Genomic DNA, 17,469 nt, shown 5'->3' with positions numbered 1-17,469 from the left:
GTGTCATTTAAATTTTAATTTTGCCTTTAAAAGTGCAAAATTATAAATCATAAGATGAAAGATTTTTAAAAGAAGCTTAAATAAGTGCTTGTTGGTTCACATGGAACACAGAAGTCAATCTCACAATAAAAGGTGGGCTTGTTAGAGTCCTGGGAGAAACACTGAGGGACCTATAGAGTGGAAAATGTTTCTTCCTGACATGACAGCCGTGCTCCAGGGGAAGAGGATAGCAGTGTCTGACTGGTAGCTATCCACTGTACAGAGGCCCAGTGTTAAACCATAAAGTAGGGGCTGATTATGAAGAGCAAGACTGTAAACTAACTATGTGACATGTGCACTAAGAAACTACTGTAAAGGAAAAGGGGACAGAACTCGCCAGGGTGAGTGTCCTACAGTGAGCAGTCTGCCCCTGGCCTTGAGCTATGCTACTGTGTAAACATAATTTTGTATTTATCACATAGTTATATATTATCAGTATTAGGAAGTTAATATATAAGATATCTAATTCTAGCAATGACTTCAGGGTAATTGTATCAAGCATCTGTGTATTTGGAAATAGGACTTTCATGGAGAGATTGTTGCTATTTGAAACAATAATGTTCTATGTTCCAAGCTGTCTTTATATATTGTCCTAAAGCCATAGCTCTGTGCCTTACAGGTCCACATTCGGCTTGTGCTATCCTTTCTGGCCTTGCATTCGCTCATGATCCGTTATCATTCTGTTCTGTAAGTCTACTAAGGGAGTTTACAATATCCTGGCTCAGGCTTAAAAGGCACATTGAGAGGACTAGGACATGTAGACGTGCTTGCTTGGCAGGGCATGCATTAGGCTTGTCCTAGCAGCCAACATGTGGGGAATGAGGAGCGTTTATTCTGAAAGATGTGGGAAGGAAAGGAACTCCTCTGTTATATATATATTTATTTAATTAATTAATTTATTTGGCTTTTTAAGACAAGGCTTCTCTGTATAGCCCTGGCTGTCCTGGAACTCACTCTGTAGACCAGGCTGGCCTCGAACTCAGAAATCTGCCTGCCTCTGCCTCCCAAGTGCTGGGATTAAAGGTGTGCGCCCCCACTGCCCGGCTCTTCTATTTTTAAAATGTGTCATTCTGCAAGGCAAACCTGTGTGGAAAGTTTGCTTTAATTAGATCATTTTGAAAAGATTTAAACTTAAAAAAAAAATTAAAGAAACGGAGACATGAATGTTGTGTGAGAGACTTGAAGACAGAATGGTTCTTGCAGAGGGTATCTATAGTAAGGGCGAAGGCCTGGTCTGGCCTGGGTTTCTAGAACAGAAGGAAGGGAGAGTAGCAGAGTGTATGGGCAGAGAAAGGCAAGGGACGTGTGACACTGAGACCCTGGAAAGAAGCTGTTCTGAACTAGAAGAGAAACCTTGTGTGTTGAAGATCGAGGTGGCATGGTCAGGTACTATGCACTCCTTTTATTCTTTCTTCAACAGCCTGAACACTTTAAAGAGACCTCTTACAACTTTTGGAGTGGCCTTAAGAGCCTCTTAGAGTCATGGGGACTGAACAAAGCTGGCCAAGTAGAAGCTTTGTAGCTAGAAAGCCTAGAACCCTAGGAGGGACCCTGAAGGTTGGCTGGACCACAGTCTTGTATGTTCATTCTCTGCTTAGATGCTGCCCGTTCTAGGGAACTTACTGTTTTATTATAACTAAACATCGTATAATATTCTAGCACTCAGGAAGGAGAGAGGAGAATCAGGAGTTCAAGGTTACCCTCCTCCACATAGTGAATTCAGTGAATTCAAAAAGTTATGTATGACTTGAGAGAGAGAGAGAGAGAGAGAGATTATCTTATCATCCTTTCTGATGTATGAAAGTGAGTTCTGTTGTTGATTTAGCTCAGTGCTAAAGGGCTTGCTCAGCATGTTCAAGGCTCTGGTACCACATATCAAGTAATAAATAATAAGAAATAAAAATAATTTCATTCACGTGGATTCTGGAGCGCTGCACAGTTTGAGTGCAGCTTTACCAATCCTATGCCTAAGGGGTGCAGCTCTGTCCCTTGGCAGCTCAATCAGGATGGATTTAAATGTTCTTCAGAAACCACGTCGATAATGAAGTCTTGCTACGTGATGTACCCAGTTGATTTCAAGTGGTACTAGAAGCCCCGTGAGCCCATTTCGTGGCCTCTGTCAGAGCCCTGAAGATTGCCAGCCTGTTTGTGTCTGAACCTCACTTCTGGTGTGTTCCTGTCCTTCCCCACCATCTAGGTCAGTAGACATAAATAGATATGAGGAGAGAGGGCTGTGGCCCAATTCCAAATACCTATGCAAATACCAGCTTCAGTCTGCCCTGGGGCACTGAATTTGGAATGACTACACGAATTGATTCTAATTCCATCCCTTGGTGACACACCCCTTTGTATTCTGTAACTGCGAAACCCAACTTTGTCCTATTGCTAACATTTTTATGAACATGACTAAGCTGTAACAAGACAGTGATGAACAAGAGTGACTAAAAACGAGTTTCTGAATAAAACTCACATCTTGGAGGTCACCACAGATAATGTCTTTAGTGTTGGCAGAGAAGGAGGTCTCAGAGCACAAGGCTCTAAAGAATCTGATTGGTGACTGAGGGTGGTCTTAATCCTGGCACTTGGGAGATTCAGGCGGGTAGATCTCTGATTTTGAGTCTAGTCTGGTTTACATATTGAGTTTCAGGCCAGTCAGAACTACATAAGGATACCTTGTCTTAAAAAAATAAAATAGCCGGGCGTGGTGGCGCACGCCTTTAATCCCAGCACTCGGGAGGCAGAGGCAGGCGGATTTCTGAGTTCGAGGCCAGCCTGGGCTACAGAGTGAGTTCCAGGACAGCCACGACTACACAGAGAAACCCTGTCTCGAAAAACCAAAAAAAAAAAAAAAAAAAAAATAAAATAAAATAAAATAAATAAAATAAAAAAAAAATAAGCCGGGCGGTGGTGGTGCACGCCTTAAATCCCAGCACTTGGGAGGCAGAGGCAGGCGGATTTCTGAGTTCGAGGCCAGCCTGGTCTACAAAGTGAGTTCCAGGACAGCCAGGGCTATACAGAGAAACCCTGTCTCGAAAAAAAAAAAAAAAAAAATCCTTGACTGGAAATTGACCACAAGTCCTAGGAAAGAATAAAGATGTTAATTCGAGAAAATGTTTAGTGTAGGGCTTGCTCCAGTCTCTTTAGAGCCTTGCTTATCACTTTTATAAGTGAAACACTTAACAGTAGTAGTTGCATAGGGGGCACACTCTACCACACAGAACACCTCTAGTCATCACGGGATCTTTTGTCTTATCCTGCTACTGTAGACTGAACATTTGTGTGCCAAATTCCTAAACTTCATAATTTGAAACCTGGTCCTACTGGGATGGTAATGGGAGGTGGGGTGGGGAGTAAGTCAGGAGTGTGGCCCCGCCATGAATGGCGTTAGTTCCGTTGTGAAACAGACCCCAGAGAACTCCCCTGGCCTACCTTTGGGGACACAGTAAGAGGGCAGTAGTCGATGAACTAGCCCATGGGTCCTCAGGTCTTACCACTCTATCTGTGCCTAGACCTCCAGCCTGCAGAATCCACGAGAACATATTTTGTTTGCTCAGGCCATCCGGCCTATGGTATTTTGTTAGTATTGACAGTGGATGGATTAAGACATTAGATGTTGCAAACACTTAAACAGAACATCTTTTGTTCTGATTTGTTTTCTTAGAAAAGGCAATGGCCGTGACATTTAAGTGTATTTTTAGTCAAAGAGAGAACTGGTTACATAAACATACACAGATCATATTTTTGGCCATTTGGATTTTGTTAAGAAATTGGGGATGCAGCTGAACTCGCGTTTTCAGCACACATTAGCCACTGCGTGCACGGGTGCTTTCTTTCTCTGTAAAGCAGTGAACTCCCTTCAAATTTTAGTTCCCTCTTCCCCTCACAGAAAACCAAACTTCATATGAACACGGCGGCCACATTTCTTTCTTCAGAGGATAAACTCTTTTCTTAATATTTCCAAGAATCCTTGGGCTTTCGGGGGTGTTTGTACCATCATTTGTTACTAAGTAGTGTCCACTCAGTGGTCAGCTTCATGAGAAGAAATAGTATATCAGATAGACTCGTGTTCTTGGGTGAAGAACCAGACACTAGATAGCCTAGGGACTTAGAGTAAAATCAAATACTATTGGAAAAAAACAAATAAAACAACCCTGCTCCCCCCAAAAAACCATACTGATAAAATTACTTTAATGACATTCTGCTATATTTAGATCAGTGCGTTGCTCAGTCATCATTAGAGAAACTTGTCCTACAGCAGATGAGAACAAATGTAGACATCCACAGCCAGACACTACACAGAGTATGGGACACCCTGAAACACTAATCGGGATGTCTCCACAAAATCTCTCCTCTCAGCGCTCAGGGAGCCCCTCAGAAGAGAAGGCAGAAAGAGTATAAGAGCCAGAAAAGATGAAAGACACCAAGTAACCAAAGCCTCTAAATCAACAGGAGCAAAGCTCATCTGAACTCAGAGACTGAGGCAGCATGCACACACAGGACCTGTACAGCTCTGTGTCAGGCTGTCTGCGCGCTCACGGCTTCTGGGTTGGTGATTTTATGGGGCCGTGAGCGTGGGAACTAGGGAACCTCTGACTCCTGTGCCTGTTCTTGGGTTCTTTTCCTTCTGTTGGTTTGTCTTATACATCTTCCACGTGATAGTTTTCATCTTCTAATACTTTATCTTGTTATATTTTATTATTATCTCTTAGAAGCCTCTTCTCTTCTAATTAGAGATATAAAGGGAGTGCATTAGATGGGAAGGGAGGTGGGAAGGAACCAGGAGGAGCAGAGGGAGGGGAAACTATGATCAGAATATATGTGAGAAAAGAATCTATTTTTCAATAAAAGGAAAATATAATAAAAACTACCCTATACTTAATAAACTATAAATATATAATTAAGGGGTAATAGTGAATGAATTCTATCTATATAGGGCATATTGTTTAGAAGGAAGTTGTTCTCTTTTTAAAAGGTATTGTCACAGATGTCACACACACACACACAGACACACACACAATGTATGTGAGTATGTATATGAAAAGAATGAGCATCATTTCAGCCCTATTATATAGACATGGCCTCTGCTGAGATTCTGTTGTTTCGTTATGCTCTGATGGTGGGCACTTCACAGCCAGCAACTCTCGGTATAAGGCCAAATGCTGATACGATTGTGCTTACAGTGTTTATCTCACAGAAATGACCCTCAGCAGGTAGGTAGACGTGGTTTATTTAAAGAGAGTCTTTGGAAACTGCAGCAAGTGGCTACATTGACATTCCTCGGACTTTCAAGGTGTGTGTATAGCCCTCATCTCGTCAAAGTAACCTTGGCCATGCTCTGTTGAACTTTGGGGTTTAAGGATCTGTCTCAAAGTGGACTGCACCGATTGAATGATGAGTTTTTTTGCCTGTCTTTTCTTACCATGTGCCTTGATCAAGACAGTTTTCTGAACTGCATAGTTATCAGTTTCTTACTTCTCTGTTTTCATAAATAGGCAGCAAATGTCTACCATCTCAGGCACTGCTTTTCTTCCAAAAAAACGGTAGTTAAGCTTCAAAGCCTGTAGCTGAAGTTCCCTCGCTCTAGACCTGCATGCAGTTCAAGGGGCCTCAGCTCTTCTTTCTGGAAGTTGCTGCGCCTGTGTTTCTGAGCAGAGACTCTAGGCTGGCCAGAGAGCTAAGCACTGGCTTTTCCACTCCTCTGCTCAGACCAGGCTCTGCACCAGGTCTCAGCTGCGAAGCAGAAATAGCCGGGGCTGTGGAGGAAGAATGGACTTGAGTTCAGAGAAGCATCGGCTGTGGGAGGCGGGGGTGGGGTGTGTGTGGGGGGGGGTGGGGAGCATCACAATTTTGCCCAGCAGGCAAGGCAGAGAATCTTCTCATTCTTTCCCTAGACAGAAAAGGCTCCCTCTGACCGCACATGTAAACTGTCTGCAATACACGGATGGGTTAAAGGCATGCTGGTTCTCAACTCTTTGAATTTTGCAAAAGTTAACATTTTGCTTCTCCAGAAAAAGGATCATAACACACAAATCAATTTAACATGATTCCAGTTTAGCTAAAGCGCTGCCTCCAGGACTGTTTCAGGGACAGACCTGACATGGTGGGGTGTCGGGGAAATGAATACAGACACACAGAAAAGCCGGAATCACATTGTCTGGCCTCGCTGATGGAGATGTCTCAGCACCCTGGGAGCTCAGCCTGTTTATTATACACAGTTGAACAGGGAGGTGAGGTTATAACGTACAGATTAACAAGGAGCCAAGGTTTATGGTTTTCTTGGAGTTTCTATTGTTGTGTTAAAACAAACCAAAAGCAACTTGGGCTGGGCATGGTGGTACTTACCTTTAATTCCAGCACTTGGGAGGCAGAGGCAGGTGGATGGATCCTCCGTGAGTTTCAGGGCAGCCAAGGCTGTTACATAAAAAAATCCTGTTTCCAAAAAAAGAAAAAAAAAAGCAATTTGGGGAGGAAAGGGTTTATTTTACACACAGTTCCGTAACTGTATTTTACACACAATTCATCACCGGAAGTGATAAGGGCTGGAACCTGAAGACAGGAGTTGGTGCAGAGGCCACAGAGGGGTGCTGCTTACTGACTTGCTCCCTGTGGCTTGCTATGCCTGCTTTCTTATAGAACCCAGAACCACCAGCTCAGGGATGGCACCACCCACAATGGGCTGGACCCACCCCCAGCATCACTAATTAAGAAAATGCCATAAACACTTGCATACAACCCGATATTATGGAGGCATTTTCTTAATTTAGGTTCCCTCCTAAAACTAGCCAGCACAATATTATACAGCTGAATCAAGAAGGCAGTCTTATCTCAGTAAGAACAGTTTTTGTCAAGCGACTATCTTCATGCTGTAGATATCCTGGGGGAGAATGCTTTGGTAGACATTTTTATAGACACACACACACACACACACACACACACACACTCATCCTCAACTTCTTTACACAGACCAAAGGAAGGTTTTGTCATCCTTCTGAGCCTTATGGAAGGTGGGGAGGCATGGGTCTAAGGTTATGGTCCTTGATATGGCTGGCTCATATCACCAACACACACACACACTCAAGCCTTAACACACTCAAGGCCTCCACTTCCTACACTAAGGAAATATTCTCAAGCAAGTATGCTACCACAAACCTTAAATCCCAGCAGAAGCAGACAGATGTGTGTGTGTGTGTGTGTGTGTGTGTGTGTGTGTGTGTGTGTTGGAAGCCAGCCTAGACTATGTGGACCTATGTATGGGTTATCCAGGGCTACATAGTGAGACTGTTTCAAAACAACAATAAAGGAAAGAACACAAGGACACACATTCAGAGAAAAGGAGGGAGAAGGTGGTCTTTAAACTGAAAATTATTAACTTAACAAAAAAAACCTCAGTAAGCCAGGCGTGGTGGCGCACGCCTTAATCCAGCACTCAGGAGTCAGCGGCAGGCAGATTTCCGAGTTCGAGGCCAGCCTGGTCTACAAAGTGAGCTCCAGGACAGCCAGGGCTATACAGAGAAACCCTGTCTTGAAAAACCAAAAAAAGAAAGAAAGAAAGAAAGAAAAAAAACCTCAGTAAATTCTTTTATTTTCCTTTGATCACCCTTTTAGATAGAATTCCCTGGAAAACCATTGGTCTGGAAGTGGCCAACAGACTAGCTAGAGTGGCCATTTCTGTGGCTTTGTATCCATTGTCACTCATACACCTGTTGTCTCTAATGGCTTTCTTGCTACAGCAGTGACCTCAGTAGTTCTGGCGGTCATTATGTGCCCCTCCCCGCCCAAGCCTAGGCTATCTATCATCTACTGCCTACAGGAGTTCTTTCTTCTAGAAGAATCTAACATTTTTAAGAGATCTAGGGTTTTTTTTTTTGTTTTGTTTTGTTTTGTTTTTTTGGTTTGTTTGTTTGTTTTTACATTTCCAGAAGTCATTAGTCACACATTTAGTGATTCCCTGTTATATAGCAGGTTCTCTTCTCAATGCTGGGGAGTAACTTAGATATTCCCTCAGCAACACACAACTAAATGAACACATGCATCTTATACAGCATGAAACCCACACCGGTGCTGCAGTGGTGAGAAGCCTGGGCTAAGTGTGCCTGAATACACGTTTAGGGTGGATGCTAAGGAGTCATTATCAGCCGTCCATTGCTTCTCTGCTCAAGGGCGGCAGTACCTGTTTTAGAAATTATGCTTAAGTACCTATGCCAGGACCACTGAAGATACTGTGTGGGGCAGTAAAAGGAGACACAGAATTACTCACAGGTAACTCCAAAGTGTTTGACTTGAGAATAATAAAATGAAGAATAAAAAAAAGCTACAAGACTCCTGTTAGCATTCTGTCTAAGCTCTGCCTCACAGTTACCTGGCAACAGCCAGGTATGCCTGACTCACTATAAAAGGGGCTGCTTGCCCCTCCTCTCTCTTTTGCTCCTCTCTTGCTCTTGCTCTTCCTTTACCCCCTCTCTCCCCACTCCCTTCCCCTCTCTCTCTCCACATGCTCATGGCCAGCCTCTACTCTATTCCTCCTCCCTTTATCTTTTTACAAACACATCAACTACATTTTAGTTGTAGGCTGTAGAATTTTTACATCACCGTCACATAAAGAAGAAGCTGAAGAAGGCAACATGACACCCACCAAGGTTACAGGAGATACGTTTTGTAATAGTTGGGAGCAGCACATACTATGTGTGTTGTATTTGCGTTGGATAAAGTCTCTGTGTTGGGGGTGGAGAGATATTCTAATTAGGCTGGGAAACAGAAGTTAGAGGTAATGCTGAATCAGCACAGAGGAATAGGGGCACAGCCCATAGGCTAACAGGGCCTTACTGTGAACAATCTTGTTTATTTTGGTTTCGTCCCTCATTTAAGCATAAGGCATGCTTTCCTCTATTTTAGAAAATCCATGACACAAAATAAGCCATCATGTAGACTTGCCTTCTACTCCAGTCTATATCTCTGGCAGAAACAAAACAAAACAGAAGTAAAAATAATCTCAGCCTGAACTTTAGCATCAATATAATTTCATGGCTTTTCAGGAAAAGAAAAAAAAAAAACCCTGCCTGAATCATTTTGAATACTAAAATTAAAACGCTGTAGCATTTGGGATGAATGTTGGAAAGTGGACTCCAGATCCATCTTCAGGCAGTAGAGGTGCCTGGTGTTTGCCTTGCTTTTATACAATAAGTTCCACGTTATTAATGACAGCAGAGATCTCATGGCCCCTGGGGGAGCCGAGCTAATTCCTGATTTGTGGGAGCTTGTTTGTATGGCTGTGATCTTAATTTCCCCATAAATAAATTATTCTTCTCCTAGGCCCATATAAATATAGTTGCATGCCAACTGTTAGACCCAGAATTAGACCGCTCTGGTCCACACTCTGCCAAGGGAGGAGATGTTCTGGAATATGTGAGTTGAGATTTTTGTGGCTCCGGGGACACTTTGGGAGAGGGGAGAGCCAGAGACTTGTTTTAGATGAGAGAACACAGTTTGGTTGTGGAAACCTTGTTTCTGGGTCAGGCTCCATGTTCAGATGTTTCCCAGCAAGCTCAACAGTGATGCCAGCCAGCCTTTTTAATCTTTTTTTAATTTTTTCTTCCTTGAATCTCCATGGTCCTTGGACAAATGAAACCATAGAGCGAGTGAGAGACTGCCCCCCTGGCTTCTTCCTGCAGTCAGTGTTCCTTAATTAGAAGAAACAGGCCTGGCTTAGAAAAGACTGTGCCCTGATGACGAAGTGTCTTCAAATAGTTGCCCTCTAAAGGAAAATGTAGGCCAGTCTTACAAATTAACTTGAGCACCAGCGTGTATAGGTCATGTGAGAAATTAGGTTGACACCAATAGAAGCGAGGTTACAAGCCAGTCTGGGATTTGAACACCGCCCCCTTCCTGCATCCCCCCCCCCCCCCATTGTCAGCCCTCCCCCTGTCTCATGCTCCGGCAGCACCTGATGACTTGAGGCAGGAGCTTGGAAGCCAGAGAGAGATTAAGGATGAGTGCCTCTCTGAGCTGTTCTTGCTAAATTGGATGCTCTTTAGTGAGTGGATGTTAAATACAGTTGTTACCCCTTCTCAAGTTCCTAGCAAGGAAAGCCCACCCTTATCTTCATCGCTTCTTTTCTCCTGTCCTTATTTTCCTTCTGTGGGCTGATGGACCAGGGTAGGTTTCTCTTGAGAAAAGGGACTAACACTGAACTCAAAATTTAGTACTTGTTCTTAACATGGCCATTGCTAGAAACCTCAATAATCAGGGCCCTAGGAATGAGTGTGGTGATCCATGTCTGTTAGCACCATGATTTTCTGAAAGCATTCTTTATGTCCTTGGGATAAGCACCAAGTGCCTTTTAAATCCTCATTCATGTTTTTAACAATTAAAAAAGCCCATCTTTGGGCTGGAGAGATGGCTCAGTGGGTAAGAGCACCCGACTGCTCTTCCGAAGGTCCGGAGTTCAAATCCCAGCAACCATATGGTGGCTCACAACCATCCGTAACAAGATCTGATTCCCTCTTCTGGAATTTTCTGAAGACAGCTACAGTGTACTTACATATAATAAATAAATAAATAAATCTAAAAAAATTAACTAATTAATAAAGTTTCTTTAAAAAAAAAGCCCATCTTTTAAAAGAAATATTCAAACAGTCTTGAAGGATTTGGGTCTTCTTGAAGCCTGGGTCTTATTCGTCCTGCTTACTAGTTAAAAATGCATGCACTTGGAGCAAGGGCTGTTGCTCAGCGGTAGAGCATGTAGTTACAATGTACACAGCTCTGGGTTCAATTTCTAGCACAAAAACAAAGCTTTTACCCAGAGAATTTCGGATCATCAACAGTTTCCTGCAATTCTCAGTTTTTGCTGTTATCGTAGTATTCAGTTAAAAGAATAATACTGTGAATTCTTTGGGAGCACATAGATTTCCATTTCTGTTTCATATGGTCTTTGTTCACATTGACCATACCTTGAATCTTCCTTTTCCTTGGTAGGCTCCTTCTTGTGACTTGTCCCACGTTGCTACTCCAATACATAACATCTTTTTGCTTCTTGGCCACTTGGATTCCTGACTCCACAGACAGGGTTAGGAGAAACAGTTATCTCAGAGTTAGAAGAAAGGGGTGTTGGTTGTCACATTGATCTGTGGCTTCACCTTTGCCCACCCAGAACACACGCTCAGCCTTCTACGTGCCTAGAATCCTGGGGTTTCCTGCCCTTGTGGCCCTGGCCTGGTGAGAGGGACGACTGTTTGCATTTGGGGGCCCTCAGGTAGGCTGTGTGCATATGTTTTGGAGGAAGCATGGTGAGTAGAGGGAACCTGTGGGTTCTGCGCAGTGTTCAGGGAAAGTCCTTGTCGTTTGAAATGGGGTTAGGACTGGGGCTGAGGAAGTGTTAGTAGTCAGTGTTCTGCTTTAGCAAATACCTTTTAAAATACACGCTTTACAATAATCTCTAATTGTTTAGCATCTTACCTTTGCCAGTTCAGCCCCAGTCCCCGTGGGTTATGTAAGAACGTGTAAAGAAAAAGACTTGCATGCTTGTCACTGTCTTGTGATAGACATCTGAAGCACCCTTAAGAGATTATTAACAGTGGTTTAATTTCTGGGAAAAACAGAGATCACAGAGATTAAGGCAAAGAATGACAGAATGGGAAAGTTGTGGGCAGAAAACCAAGGAAAAGCTTGGGCAGCAAGAGACAGATCATAATTCAGATCATAAGAGTCAGGAAGTGTCTTATGATCTTGGCAGTACAGGTTGGGTTTGGCCCTTCAGAACCTGGTGTTTGGAGCCAGTCATCCCTGGAGGGAACTGTGGGACATTCATGCTACTCAGAGGAAATATGGCTTCCAAGGCCTGGACCACAACTTGTCCCCAGGTTTTTTGCTGTTGGTCGAGTAGTGACCTTTGCAGTGAGTAAGAAGCGGAAGAGAGCTACTGCGTCTGTATGATGAAAACAGGAAGCTGTCAACAGTCGTTGACCTTGACTCACACACAGCTTACCCACAGGCTCTGAAGTAGCTTGTTTATTCTTCATAACTTAATGAGCTATTGCTCCATCTTGCAGGTGAGAAAACTAACGTGCAAGGGTGCTTTATTAACTTCCGCAAGACGATGTAACTCCTGTGTAAGAGCAGGGATCGCCTTCGTCTCCACAGCAGCCCTCGTGTCTTCCCTTGCTCTCACGTGGTGGGAAAGAAAAGGCTCTGAGAGGCAGCACCCACAGACCTGCGTTCACCCTCCCAGCATAGATGGGACCATTGGCAGTGGCGCTTGACTGGCTTCTGTGCTGGTTGCTGAGCCAGGGTTACCAGACAGAGCTTGGATTTCCTGAGCATTTACTCTGTGGCTTGATTTGGTTTTCACGCACACTCTAGATGGCCTTCCCCTGTGTGGAAATGACGACTCAGCGGAAATCGTCTGTAGTGCTCACACAGATAGGGGCAGAGCCACCAAGTTTGAGCCATCAGTTTGATGCTTTGTGACTCCATGGGCTCTTTAACAATTTTATTATAACATTTACTTATTTATTCCGTGTGTGTGTGTGTGTGTGTGTGTGTTAGTGTGGAGTCTAGAAGACAACCTGTGGATGTCACTTCTCTTTCTGTCATATGGGTTCCAGGGATTGAACCCAGGTCATCCGGCAACAAGCCCCTGTACCACTGAGTCATCTTGCCGATCCCATAGAGTTTTCTCTTACAAACACCACTGTATTAGTTATTTTTCTTATTGCTGTGACACAATACTTGCAAGAGCAACTTGAGGGGACATGGGTTTATTTTGACTCATAGTTGAAGGTCCAGTCAATCGCCGAGGGGAAGGCGAGCTAATGGGAGTGTCCAGTGCATGGTCACAGCTCATCTGCAGTTAGGAAGCAAAGAGTGGTGCGTGCTGGTCCCTCACCTTCTCCTCTTTATTCCATCTGAGACTGAAACCTACAGAACAGTGCCACCCACAAAAGAGGATGGCTCCCAGCTCAATCAGCCACCTCGGGAATGTCACAAGGTGCTTCTAAATCCTTCTAAATCAAGTAGAAGAACAAGATTAATCATCACAAGGTCCACCTGGCACCCCCAAACACCACCTTTAAGTCAGTACAGTCTACTCCTGGAACTCTAAACTCAGGGCCATCTCATAAGGCAAAGTCCATTCAGTCTGACTACAGAGTTCCCAGAGTTTCGACACTTCAGAAGTCCCAAGTCTTCCCAAGATTGATGGCGGTATCTTAAATGTGAGCCCCCTAAAATAAAAATCAAGTTTAATACCTTCAGTATACCATAACACAGAGTAAATAGTCACATTCCATAGTGGAAGAGTTGGAGTAGAGCAAAGAAAAAAATCAGACAAAACCCTGCGGGGGTGGGGGGGACCCTAAACCCCACAGCTCCATATCTGGCACTTGGTGCTTGTAAGGCAACATATGACTGCATATGAGCAGCCAAATCCTCCAGCCATGCTGCCTACTGCCTGAGTGACCTCTCTCTCAGGTGAAGCCACGGTGTCTGCAGCTTTCCTTAGTAGATACCCCATGGTGTTGGCAGCCCCAATATCCTGGGGTCTTGATTGCAATTTTGGCTCTGTTTTCTTAGTTTCATGCAATGGCTTTTCAGGACCTCTTTGCTGGGAACCTGTTACATATTGACTGGCCTCAACAGCTTGGTGCAAACCTCTATGAGCCTCCCCCCAGCCCCCATGCTTATTTCGGATGCCCCAAAACTGACTGTTACGTGAATAGTGCTGCCACACTCTTGTCAGCTCCAAACGTCATCTGCTCCCATGCTGTTGTGGCTGTAGTGAGTTTAAGCATGTCTGTTTCTCTCCATCTTTTCTATTGTACCAGTGCGGAGAGCTACTGATGCTAACCTCTTTAACAATCCTAACTGCTTTCTCACTTGCCTGTGTCTTCCTCTTCAAAAATTGTTTGTGCTTCTTCCCTCATCATCTTTCTCCTTTGTCTTTTGCTCTTTCTCACTGCAGACCTGGATCCGAGTAGTGAGCCTTAACTATGCTACAACCTGAATGCTATTCTGTGGACATTTCCTGCAACCAAGTAGCCCTTTACTTCTGCATTCAACCTCATGCCAGTACCCTCCACATGGGCAGAATGCAGCTTCAGAATACTACACAAATGGCCAGTTCCTCAAAATGACTCAATCCCTTGTGAAATCTCATGAGTGGAAGTCCACCCTCCACGCTTCTCTCACCATTCCCGTCTTCCAGAGTTCCACCCAGATGCTGATTCAGTGTTGTTTACAAGCATTCTAGGGTTTCTTTAGATTTCACTGCCAAACTCTGCCACATTTCTCGCAAAAATCAGTCCCAAAGGTTAACCACAGGGCCAGGTCTTGTCACAGCAACAGACCCAGTCCCTGGTACCAATGTCTCATATTAGTGATATTTATTAGTGTTGTGACAGAATGCCCGACAGAAGCAATTTAGGGCTCATGGTTTGAAAGGACAATCTGTCATGGAGGAAAGCATGGTGGTGGGCGGGAGTTAAGGTGGCTGGCCATACTGTCAATAGCCAGGAAGTAGAGATGAAAGCCGGGCTCCGCAGGACACCAGCTCATGGAATTGGTCCTGCCCACATCCAGTGTGAGTCTTTCTAACTCAGTCATGCCTCCCTGGAAATGCTCTCACAGACAAGCCCAGAGGTTTGCTTTCTCTGTGATTCTAAATCCTGTCAAGTTGACAACCAAGATTACATCACATCCTCTAGCAGCTTTGCTCTCTCCCCTTTCTCTACCTTTCCTCTTACAGTCTCTCTCCTCTCAGTTCTCTCTTCTCTGTGAGCCCACAGTTCACACCGTCATTCATAATGTAGCTCAAGGTGGGCCCCTTTCAAAACACACAATGCAGCACATACCTCCTTACTGCTAATAGAACCTTGCCTTTATCTCTTCTGAGGCAAGCGGCAAACTTAGCTATTAGTGTGTGCAATTCCCGTCTAATGAGACATGAAGAAACTGCTGGCGGCGCAGGGGAGTGCCTAGGGAAGTTTTCTTTTGTCTTAAAAAAAAAAAAAAAAGGAAAGCACTTGCTTTGGCAGCACATATACTAATTGGGTTGATACAGAGATTAGCACAGTCCCTGTGTATGGGTGACACCCAAATTCACGAAGCAGTCCTTTTGCAAAAAGGGGTGATCACTTCCATCTTGTTTCTCATGTGTGGTGACTGTAAGGTAGGTCATCTGGATGTGACTATCTTGCTCTATGAGGGAACAACCCAAGTTGGGAAATAGCAACAGGCTGAGTGTGAAGACAGAAAAGAGGGTAGATCCTTAGTTATGTCTTTGTGTTGTCATTGTCACCATCATTGTTGTTTTGTTTTATTTATTCATTTGTTTCTTTGTTTTTGAGACAGGTTCTCTCTATGTAGTTCTGGCTGGACTGGAAAATTTCTATGTAAACCAGATTGGCCCTGAACTCACAGAGGTCCACTTGCCTCAGACTCCCAAGTGTTGGGATTAATGGCGTGCCTCACAGTGCCCAACTTGATGGTGACGTTTTTTGCAACAACACATTACCTACTCTGAAGGCTCTTGACTTATGGGTTCTTGTCACAAGAAATATAGCTTCTTGTCCTCTTCTGTCAGTCATTTCTGCTTGGCCTACATGCCACACAGACAGCTGCAGCATAACTAATTCAATTAGGACCATAACTAATCCAATTAGTACCATCGGTATACCGTCGTATCATTACTACCTGTTGACTGTTCGCTCTTGCCAGCCATGGTTGAGGTTGTTCTCGCTGCACCCTAGAAGCCAGGTGCTTTTTCTTTTATTGGTTCTGTTTTAGACACAATGGAATCAGGGCTCAGTGGAGTCCCACTGGAATGTCACTGAGCAGCGTCTGAAGCCCCAGGCACTTAACGCCATGTTTTGTTAATTCTTGCAATACAACAGGATCTTTGTTACCTTTGCTCTATTGATGAGGAACTTGCAGTTGAAAGAGTTAAGTTCTATCCAGCGATTGGTCAACGGAGAACACAGAGCAAGGTCCTTCTGGGTACAGGCCTGTGGGTCTAAGCTCTTCCCAGACTGATATGCCTGCTTGCTATCAGCCTTTTCTCTAGCTCTTCCTTCTCCACCCCTTATCTGTTCTGTCCCTCTTCTGGGCCCTCGTTCTCTTCTCGTGACCACTGTTCCTCAGCTCTGCTTCTAAGTTACATGGAGTTTCATCACCGTAGCGCTTAGAAATAGGGGACTGTGCTAGATCGTTTTATGTCAACTTGCCACAAGCTAGAGTCATCAGCGAGGAAGAAGCCTCAATTGAGAAAATGCCCCTATAAGCAAGCCCAGGCTGCAGGTAAACCTGTAGAGTATTTTCTTAATTAATGATTAATGAGGGAGGACTCAGTCCTTTGTGGGTGGGCCCACCTTTGGAGAGATGGACCTGGGTTCTATAAGAGGGCAGCCTGAGCAAGCCATGAGGAGCAAGCCAGTAAGCAGCACCCTTCCGTGGCTTGTGCATCGGCTTCTGCCTCCAGGTTCCTACCCTGCTTGAGTTCCTGTCCTGGTTTCCTTCAACGATGAACACTCATATAGATGTGCAAGCCGAATAAACCCTTTCTTTCCCAAATTGTTTTGGTCATGGTGTTTTGTCACAGCAATAGTCACCCTAGCTAAGACAGATATCCTTCCTCAGCCCCTACCTTTTGGCAGTCCTAAACCTTTGATGAAAAGATGCAGACCTGGGATCCATGGCAACCACCAAACAGGGAAAACCACACAGCTCATTTTCAGCTTGTTTCAGTCTACTTTGCCTGGGTATGGAGAAGAATGCTTTCCTGCACCGAGCTCATGGGTTGTTCCAACTCAAACTCTGCTCCTGTGAATAAGTCAGATTGGCCGGGGGAGGGAGGAGGAGGACGAGGCAGAGAAGAGTTGGGGGGAAGCCTCTACCATATTTAGGCCCAGGCAAAATTGGATACTGACAGTATTTGTTTTGTTAGGTTTTTACATTTTATTTTATGTGTGTTTTGCCTGCATGCATGTCTGTGTACAACACGAGTGCCTGATGCCCACGGAGTTCAGGAGAGATTGTTGAATTCCCTGTAATTGAAGTTACAGATAGCTGCGAGTCACCGTGTGTGTGCTGGAAAGTGAATGTTGGCCATCTGGAAGCAGTTCTTAACTGCTGAGCCATCTTTCCAGACCCAGAATATTGTCTACAGATCAGAACAATACAGGGAAAGGAAAGATACAGAAAGACAGTGCTGCTAACTTCACTGATAGGGAGTGGGTCTAGTTCAGGGGTTCTCAGCCTTTCCAGTGCTATGACCCTTCAGTACATGTCCGCATGTTAGGGTGGCCTGAACTATAAAATGATTCTTGTTGCTACTTCATGAGTGTAAATGTGCTACTGTTAGGGATTAATGTAAGCATCTGTTTTTGGATGGTCTCAGGTGACTCCTGTGAAAGGCTCATTCAACCCTGTAAGGGGCTGACC

General features: G+C 44.3%; 1 pseudogene; it reads left to right on the top strand.

Moving 5' to 3' along the window:
- The first annotated feature begins 15,053 nt into the window (after positions 1-15,053).
- On the top strand, positions 15,054-15,147 carry LOC147000285 (U6 spliceosomal RNA; annotated as a pseudogene).
- Positions 15,148-17,469: the final 2,322 nt, after the last annotated feature.

Source organism: Mus caroli, unplaced genomic scaffold, assembly GCF_978045245.1.
Source record: "Mus caroli unplaced genomic scaffold, Mus_caroli_1 scaffold_19, whole genome shotgun sequence".
NCBI classification, from domain to species: domain Eukaryota; kingdom Metazoa; phylum Chordata; class Mammalia; order Rodentia; family Muridae; genus Mus; species Mus caroli.
This window is presented reverse-complemented; position numbering and strand designations above follow the sequence as displayed.